This window comes from Echiichthys vipera, assembly GCF_963691815.1.
Source record: "Echiichthys vipera genome assembly, chromosome: 9".
NCBI lineage: Eukaryota > Metazoa > Chordata > Actinopteri > Perciformes > Trachinidae > Echiichthys > Echiichthys vipera.
Window position 1 is genome coordinate 21,808,150 of NC_139834.1, and position 9,780 is coordinate 21,817,929.

At 39.4% G+C, this 9,780-nt stretch overlaps 1 protein-coding gene across 1 annotated transcript in view; it reads right to left on the reverse strand.

Moving 5' to 3' along the window:
* The window catches only part of gpr153 (G protein-coupled receptor 153), a 35,422-nt gene extending 26,801 nt beyond the window's left edge, over positions 1-8,621 (reverse strand). The window contains exon 1 of the mRNA XM_083919520.1: positions 8,492-8,621. The gene's annotated coding sequence lies outside the window, so the exon portion shown is untranslated. The remainder of the gene's footprint in view (positions 1-8,491) is intronic.
* Between the last annotated feature and the right edge of the window lie 1,159 nt (positions 8,622-9,780).

The window sequence follows — 9,780 nt, forward strand, 5'->3', positions numbered from 1 at the left end:
ACTTTAAAGCAATCACAAAACATCGAAAATATCTAGAATGTATTGGACAGCTGTGCGTTTTACAGTTCTATCCATTTATTTTTGTCTGTAAAAATTGTGATACATTTTCTCTGGCTGGAATCAGTTCCCTTTGTTTACTAATGTTGACTGCTCTGTAATATTGTCTTTGTTTTTAAATCATTGAAGCTTGTGCTTGTGCAGCTAAGGGGATCCTAATAAGTGAATAAACCTGATACATAGAGTATAACTATACTATAACTATAATTTCTAGTCACAAACCTACAAGTAAATATGACTCTTATGCTACAATGTTAATCAAGCAATCATGTAAACTCCCTGAAGAAAACATGAAGTCTTATTTAGTAGAAGTCTAAATCGGAAGTCCCAATATTTTCATTTGCATGTTTCAGGCGTGAACAAATTTAGGTCTGATTGTAGTCAGTAGGTGATTTGCTCATTTTCAACAGTGGGGGCAGTTATAGAACCAAGACGAAACTGAAAGAGGAGAGGGTGAAAAAGACGCAATGACAAGTCAGTCTGCTACTTCAGCACCACAGACAATGCCACAGATTTATCAACACAAAGCACTGCAGATTTTTGAGAGCCATGGTCGGGGCCATAGATCCACAAACTTTAGTCGGATAAAGAACCCCTCTGCCCATACACTACAGGGGGATGGAAAGGGGAAATGGCAGGTTTACAAGGGGTATGAGCATCTCTTACTGATTGAAGTAGGCTTGGGCAGTGTCACAAAATAAGAGTTCAACACATTATTGATTGGCCACGATAATGGTCCACAAATGTCCACAATAACAGAATTATATTCAATAATGCAACACTGAATTCTTGCTCTTCAGTACTTTCCCCTACTATGATATACTGTACATATCCATGACCCGAATGAGGTAAGACTGCGGTTAGTTCACAGTTGAGTGTCTATTAAATTACTAAGTGCCTGCTATGCGCCACCTTTGCCTAATCTTGCACCAGGAAAAAAAGGAAGGCATGTGGGGTACTTGATAGATATCATCAGTTATCTCAGGGTAGATCAGCCTGGAGAAATACTATGTGAATGGAATACCATTCACAAATATCACACACCTCTGAAGTTTCACTCCCTTCACAAGATCTTTTTCATATGTAAAGATTGAAAAGATGGTTTAAAAGCTTTCTATTTGCTCTGATGATTTACCAGAAGCACTTTCCTGGTTTAAAATAGGATTATTAAAGGCTATAAAAAATGTTCAAAGACATGGGTCTCCTGTTGAGAGGAATCATAATAGAACAAATAAGAGAATGTATCAGCCGTTAAGGAGAAATAAATCATCACATCAGTTTAGATGATTAGATTTGAATCATTAGAATCATAACGCATCTACTCCAACAATTGTAATTGTACAGTATCAGTATAGTTCAATTGCTTGTATAAATAATTATGCATATGAAATGTACAAAACTTTGCAATCATTTCAACATATAGGCATAATATATTATCAAGGCTGCAGCCAGTTTACAAGTGGTGCACAGTGCTTCCCATAAAGTTTACGTGAAGAGCTCTCATTCACCCTATGATGGATTACAATGGCCCTCAGAGGCCAAAACACTATCAATCTCACTCACCTTCAGTCAGCACACATTAGTTATCAGAGTCCAGGAGAGTTTGCTCCTTGCAAAACAAGCTTTAACCGTAATCGGCTGAGAATCATTCCCAGAAGTGCCTTCCTACTCTGACCTCTTACGTAAAGATCCCTTCCGACCAAACATTTGTTTTTGTAATGTTTATAAACCTATAAACCTATAAATGTAGGATATGGGCTATACTGACTATCAGTTTATCACTAGAGAGGTGTTTTCATATTCATCTACTGAAGGAAAAGTTATCTGTGCATTTCCCAAAATCTGAGATCAAAATCACCATCTAAAAGCAGGAAAAGTGATCAATTTTGGTGGAAAACGCCGAATTCATCACTGCAGATCACGAGCCGGTCATGAGCATCCTATCTGAACAGCACGGGCGTTGAAAGGAAGCAGGCAGTGCTTCCCAGCGCTTCTGCCTACAGTCTGAACCCTGCCTCACAATGTTTTTAGCTCTCTAGTTGTGCACTGCTCTTTGATTTAGCTTGATGAAAATTTCTCTTTTAAATATCACATCACTAAACTTGTTGGGAAGCTTTGCCAAAAAATATTGGGCTCCTGTATAGGTACAGGGTAAGCTTCCAAATGTTCTGCAGACAGAGAATTGTGGAAGCAGTTTTCCTTTCTGTGTTGGAGTGGCATGTCTATAAATAATATCACCATAATCTATCTGTTTTGAAATCGCTTGATGCTGTCTACCACTCTGCCATTAATTTTATAACTAGGGATAGATATGACATCCATCACTGTGTCCTTTATAGCAAGGTTGGTTGGCCCTCGACTACAGAGAGGCATAATATGCGCTAGTTCCTTCTTATTTGCAGTATAAAGCAGTTGCTTGATTGAAACTTGGGTTCCCCTCTAATTTGCTCAAATGATTTACTTCTGCTTATAATCCTGCAAGTATTTTCCAATCTGCTTCTTGTGACAGTGCTCAGAGCTCATGGAACAGCCCAATATACCCTTTGTTTCTGCATGTTTAATTGTTTGTAATTGCATGTTTTTTTAGTTGCTTTTAACTCACTGCCACTGTGAGAGAAACCTCACAGTCCTACGAATATAAATAAAGGTAGATTGATGGACTGATTTATCCACCTATTTTATTATCAGGATCAATTCAAAATGCACATGCACCAAAGCCTAAAATGAGCCAACACTCAAGATTCCTTTGATTTCTGTAAGTCCCCCTTCAGTGTGTTCAAACTGGGTTCATACCCATGAAGTAGAGTTATTAAAACTTTAGAAAGCCGCCAGTAGTAACCAGTTCAATTCTCAAGTTAAAATATGGCATTCCTACCACAGACAAAATCCAGGACTTTTTAATTTACATGATAGCCAGAGCAGGGCTTATTGTGTCATCAATGTCTGACATGCCCTTATCATTCTTTCATAGGATCAGATGTTGGTAAACCACCATCACATTAGGCACTCTGCTCCACTGTACAGGAACCAGGCTGGAGATTTTATTGTGCATGTTGCATAGCAACTGCATCATGAAGAAAACGTCAGTAAACAAACTTTTCTTGTTTTGATGTTTTTCTACATTATCTTTTTTTTTTTTAATAACATGATGTACATTTAATAAACAACTGCATCCTTATCATGTTGCTGGTTGGTGTAGTTATCTACATTTGTCCTATTAAATCACTTCAATCGTTTTATTCCCCGGTTAGAATCGTTGAACTGCAGTGTAGGAGGCTCAGTTGTCTAAAACCAGTTTTGTTCAGGGTTCTCAAAAAAATATTCGGAAAATAATTAATACTAAAAATGAGTATCAGATTAGATACTAACTTGCAAAAGAATCAATATTTTTACCATCAACAGTGCACCCTCCGTCTCCTCCAGTTGATGCGTAATGTCACCCAGCAGCCCTGCAACAAAACAAGACTAGCTACAGCTCGTCTCTCTGAGTACATGAACGCTGGTTCATCACGTTAACAACTCTGAGCTGACTGAACACAGCTAGTGCTGCTGCTGGAAGATCTTTGCAACCAGTTTAAGTAGAAATTGAACAGAGCCACAAGTGCCATTTGGAAGAATTTAGCATACGAGGCTAACAACCAGGGTACGTTAACGCTGGAGCTAAGCAGCTAACATCATCAGCCCTGCCCGTCGAACGCATAGACTGTATAAAAAATGGACGTAGCCTCTCCGTCAAGGCCTGTTCTCTGAACTTGATCCATTCATACTTGCCTCTGGGAGCCGCCCTTTTGTCAGATTTTGACCCCGCCTCATTTCCTCTTCCGCCCAGGAGTTAGGCTAACAGAACACACTTCTCGATAGTAGGCTATATTCAAGTTATTGAGCCAATGCAGCAATTTAATTAGCATAACAGAGCTAAGTCGTTGTGTTACTAAAACATCTGTTGGTACAGTCTAGGAGAAGTGAAGGCCAGTGGCAAGATGTCACTCAAGAGTGACACTCAAGAGTGACATCTAGCCCCCAATTATTCATGAACTTTAGACTCCAATAAAATAAAAACTAGCCTGGTACAAAAAAAAAAATCACCCCCCACAGTTTTGTCACGGAGATATGACCTAAACATACAGACTACAATTTCTTTTTTGTACCAGGCCTTAAATATGTTTAATTATGCTGTGAAAACGGCCTGTTTAATATAAGAGTCAATGAGAAACTGCTCTATTGTGCAAACTACTAGTGGATACTCTGAGAACTGCGGATTTTGGCACTTCCGTATTGGATCAACCAGGAAGTCGCTGTGGTGGGGGCTTGGTCTAACGTTAAGAGATGTTAATTTAACAGGATGACACAATAACATGTCTGAAAAGTCAACCAGTAATGAGACAGAAACTCTATTTAATCAGCAATGATAATATGAAGCTAAGTCACCAGAAACACAGAAGATAAACAAGACTGGCTGAATACATTAGCATGGACCAAATCGACTTCAGACAACTTTTTAAAAAGGTTATTGGTATTGTTTGGATGGTTCTAATCTTTATTTGAGAAACTCTGCCTTCATTTTTTGTAATAATAAAAAAATGGTATCAAGTATCAACTATTTTCCTGGGTATCGGTACCGTCACAACCCTAGTCTCGTAAAAGAAGAAGACTATAGCTACATCTCCAACAACAGTTATTCTGATAATGGTCTGTCTGGTCTCGAATGGGTAGCAACACTGTCCACATCACTGTTCTTCTCCAGCCTATTTAGGGTAACACAAGGCCAAAGTTCAGTTTGTAGTAGCTGGTATATATGAAGCACAGTTTATTTGATGGCACTCTAAATTTTGATGAGATATGACAACTAACATTTCATACATTGCATATTCGGCTATTGTGATTGTAGGGTAGCCACTTACAGCATGTGACACCAGAGAGTATATGTACAAGCACTCATACTGCAGGACTGAAACAACAACAATAACATGATGTGAGCAAATGCCCCTTCCATTTAATCACCGCATTTCACTCATTCACAGCAGGGAGTGTTTTGGCAGCCCACTCGCCAACCAACCTAGATTCAAGTCAGCCGCAGAAGTCTCTAAACTGAGCCAGTGAAACACTATCAGCTCCAGTCATCAGAAAATAATAAGCTCTATAAGTGCTCATCTGACCTTGAACTCTGACCTCCCTGTCAAGCAAAACTATTTTTCTAATGAATCAATATCCTCCTGCTGGAGACTCTACATCAAACCTGCAAATCATTGAATGATAGGCCTCCCTGATCAATGTGCCAATGGGGTCACTACTGAAATAGTCTCCCGAGCACCAAGTATGAAAAATTATACTTGTACAAAAAGCAACAAATGTTTTCCAGTTGTCTTTTTTTAATTCAAGAAATATATTTATACACCCCTTAAAGTATCAAGAAAAGTGTTTTAATATTGATTGAATATTGGAAACGGAGATATAATATTGGCACCAGTATCAAAATACTTTAAACATCAGTGCAGTATTTTACAATGGAAAAGCGATGAAAGCATCCATCAGTCAATAATGAATCAGGTTTGATGAAGAGAGAGCTGCTTATGAGCAGAACTGCCAGAAGGCTGCAAACACTGATTAAAGTACATCTCACACTGGTGTAACTTGAATTAGGTAGCACTGATTAAATACTCACCATATAATATTAATAGTTTAATACTCTGAGGCAGTTTTACAAGGTGGTAGAAGCCATAACCATTATTAGGAAAACTAAAACTCCAGCTCTAATTGGATTTTGCATTGCAGTAAAATTTAGTCTGTTGTGTACTTCCATCAAGACATCCTCAATGTGTTATTTTCTTCCACAGTTAGAACTTCTTAAACCTACATTGCAATTAATAGGGGACCCTACTCCCAAACAGGTTTTAATTTGCTGGTCCATTATATATATTTTTTTAAAAAGCCAACTACTTTGCTTGCATAAAAAGTTTAAATTATTTTATTGGGCATATGAGAAACCAATCGTGTTCTGTGCAGTCATTAGAAAACAACAAGCTCCCAGCAGTAATATGTCATATGAGAGACAATTCTGTTTCTGCACTGGATTTTCCAGAAACACAAAGCTGCAGAAAATATGGGAGTTTACCAGCATGTCAGCAGATTACCAACATGCAATCAGTGTCAATTGTAGGCCAACACAAAGATTTACTAATAAGGTAAAAGGTATAAAAGGTCACAGGCCATAATCCATCAAGTGTTTGATGCTACTGAGGCACATTGTAAGTGCTTTTCTTTGCTGAATGACCAGCTTATCCCAGAGTAAGTAGTTGAATTTTCCATTACAAACGTAACCCAAGAGGCTCTCTTCCTGTTTATGTTAAGCTACACTCCAGCTATGAGTGTGGCTGGATCACTGGGCACCATATGGCAGAGGGTTTAGAGTTTGTATCAGAAGAAGGCTTTGAATTTGAGTTAAACTAAGGTATACTGTACATTAAATATATGAGGAGCTCTTTTCCAAAACGCTATAAATCCATTTTAATAGTTTTCAGGAAAATAACATTTTTTACCCAGACCCACACATTTGGTTAATATCAATTTATCTTGTCAAAACTGTTTATGGCTCAGTCTGAACGTGTTGAACGTACGGACGACACAAAAAACTCTCCCGCTTCAGAGCGCCGCCATGTTGGATCGCATAGAACGCTCACTGAATTCTGATTGGTCGAGAGGACGTATCGCCTATGGCTAAAAATAGGTTTGGCGCTGGTCGCGGTTTGGAAAGGAACTGCGTCTGGATTTTAAACAAGGAAATAAAGAGATTTGGCAGAAACATTGATGAAGCAGTGAAAATGTTCTGTAACAGCAACGTGACTCAAACTCATTTGTTTTAAATTTGGCTTTTATCTCATTTTGGAAAAGAGCTCTTCATATGTTCTTTTAATTGTTAATTTATTCAAATTGGTGCAAGGGACTCAAAGCTTGCTGATTATATTTAAATACTCTTCTAATTGTCATTAATGCGACATCACCATGCTGTCTAAGGGAAGGTGGACTCTGCGTGTTTTGAGTGAAAAGTAGGATAGTGTGAACACAGGCTAACGTGGTCACAAAATGATGGAGCCAAACGTGTGACAAACAAAATGTCACATATGCCCCCTGAAACACTGAGATCTGCAGCAAGGATTTGCGGCGCAGCAGAAACTGTCACATGTAGGCTACAGCACTGTCTCTGAGCAGTGAATGTGATCATTGGCTCGCATGGCCACTTCATGACCTGGGACTGTCACTGCACGTATCCACTCTTTTTCGTCTACTGCGCTGACTTCAATAACGGGACACTTATTAAAATGATAACACATCAACTGCCTGTTCATTGTGCCTTTTGTCATCAACAGGGGCTACGGTTAAGTGTCGACACAACTTTATACAATGCACTTCATGTTTAAAGGATGACTTCATTTTCTTTGAAGACTAAAATGTTACTTTTATCTTCACTTGTAAGTGGAAAATAGTAAAATAAGTAGTAAATTGTAAATGTAGCTTCTAAAGAATAGGGAATGTTTGTTGTTTGTTAAATGTGTTTTCTTTGTCCAAAAAAATTAGATTATATTCATGGTGAAAACAAGTGATCGGATGGAACAGAATGGGTAAATCATTTGGCCTAAAGTGTGGGAGTTGTAAATGTTCTGATCAGTATTAGTTGGCTGGTATCATCCCTGCCAGTCCTGTAGTGGCAGGTGTCAATATCTGGCTCTACTCAACACTTATATTCCAAACTTACAAGTCGGATTGGGCCTCTAGCAGCTTAATTTTAAAAGGTTGAACATCAGCTGATCACATGCACATTTGAATAATCCAAATTAGTTTCTGATAAAAAACAGATAAAGATGCACAAAGAAGACACAAAGTAAAGCTTTGCAGAAACTGTCTGCAAACATTTGCACGTCCCTCTTGTGTGTTAAGCATTGTAATTTCAGGATACTCAGTATTTGATGTCACCTCCTGAGTTATTTGATTTAAATTAGAGCGTTTTTCTTCCCATCACCAACAACGTGTTAAGTCTTATCTCAGTCAATTATAGTAACCCCACACCTAACAGCTCTGTTGCCAGACAGATTTAATGTAAAAGACACTCCTCATTCAGTTATGGTGTAACAGCCTACAATAGGCTATACTTGTAAATCAAGCTTTCAATCACTTCCTCATCCTCACCCCCATGGCCTTGCGTTGCAATCTGATCATAGTGCAAACCTCAAAATAGGTCAGCTTTGCACGGCAGGTCCACAGGAATGTTACATTTCCACTCAAATATTTACTTTTTCCCCTCTCATCACCTTTGCTGCTCGCGCTGCAGGACACCACCTGTTTGGGATGAAGCCTCGTTGTTGTTTTTTTCTTACAGGTATCAACGTGAGCTAATCGCTGACATGAGTGGGGCTAAATAAGCTGTGTGATCTCATCTTACCTTTCACGAGACGTTTGCAGGCGCCTAACGGGCTCACTGTTCCGGGGAAAGAAGACACGCGTTGAGTCACATCGGTTCAGGTTAAAGTGTCTTCCTGGCGTTTACATCCCCAAACTGAACAGCGTCAGAGTGTCCACAGCATCAAGTTAGAAGAATGACCTGCGAAATGAAGGATGCGCCCTCACGCACCTCATCGCCACAGCTGCACTCCTCTTGTCTCTTGTTGCCCTCTTTGTCTCACTGACGGGGGAGAAAGAGACAAAGGACTTTTAGATAAATATCAGCTTCTTCGCCACGAAGCCGGCGGTGGCTCAACGACACGAAGGCTCAGAGAGCGGTTATGTTTGAGAAGAGAGACGAATTTCTCCTTCTATTTTCCGACACAGTGGCGAGGCGTGCGACGGATGAGGCATGATTGCTGCGCGCTCCCGACAGCGCTTGCTCGTGCACCGGTCAGACGCTCCGTGGCCGTGGGAGTGAACCGCAATAAGAAATAATTCATGGAAAAGAGGTCGGCATTTTGAGTGAGCGAGGACTGCTCCTGCGTTGTTGTTGTTGCACATTTGCTTTGAATAAAAAGGGGTCATATCATTGATGCAGTGAATGAATGAACATGAATTCATATGTTTTCATCAAAGGTCTCATTTGAGTGGGTTGATTATAAGCATGTTTCATTAACGAGCTGGAGAGCAGAGGGAATAAGTAGCATATTGCAGCGTAATCTGAAGCTGCCTTGCCTTAGCATCCATTTCCATTATGCAAACATTTTTCAATTTCTGTATTGAACCTCACATTCAATTAATGCACATTATTTTCTCGTGTTAAGCTCCTTTTAGATGGACTCTCTTCATTGACATTATATACGACTTATTATGTAAGACTTCTTCCCTGGATGATTCTGTAAGAGCGGCTTTCCTCCCTCGGGGCCTGGATTGTACCCAGTGAGAAAACTAATTGGCACATGAGGAGAGACACAGAATGTCCCTGGTGCCTTGGTTTCTGTCACTATTATAAGGGTTAGGCCATTTTTCATTTTATTCTATTTGGTGTGTGTGGTCTGATGAGCACATGCTCTCTCTGCTTCCCATTCATTAAAATACCCACACCATACCTGAGAGCTGCCCATGCAGTGGGTTACACAGCCAGGCTTTACAGTGCACTGTAAAACACGGTAAAAGGACTGGTAGCAAAGTTTCCAGACAGATTCCGTGGCATTATAGTAATTAACCGTATCACAGAATTACATGTAATAAACTGTAAAAAAAAAAAAAAAAAAAAAAAAACAGAGC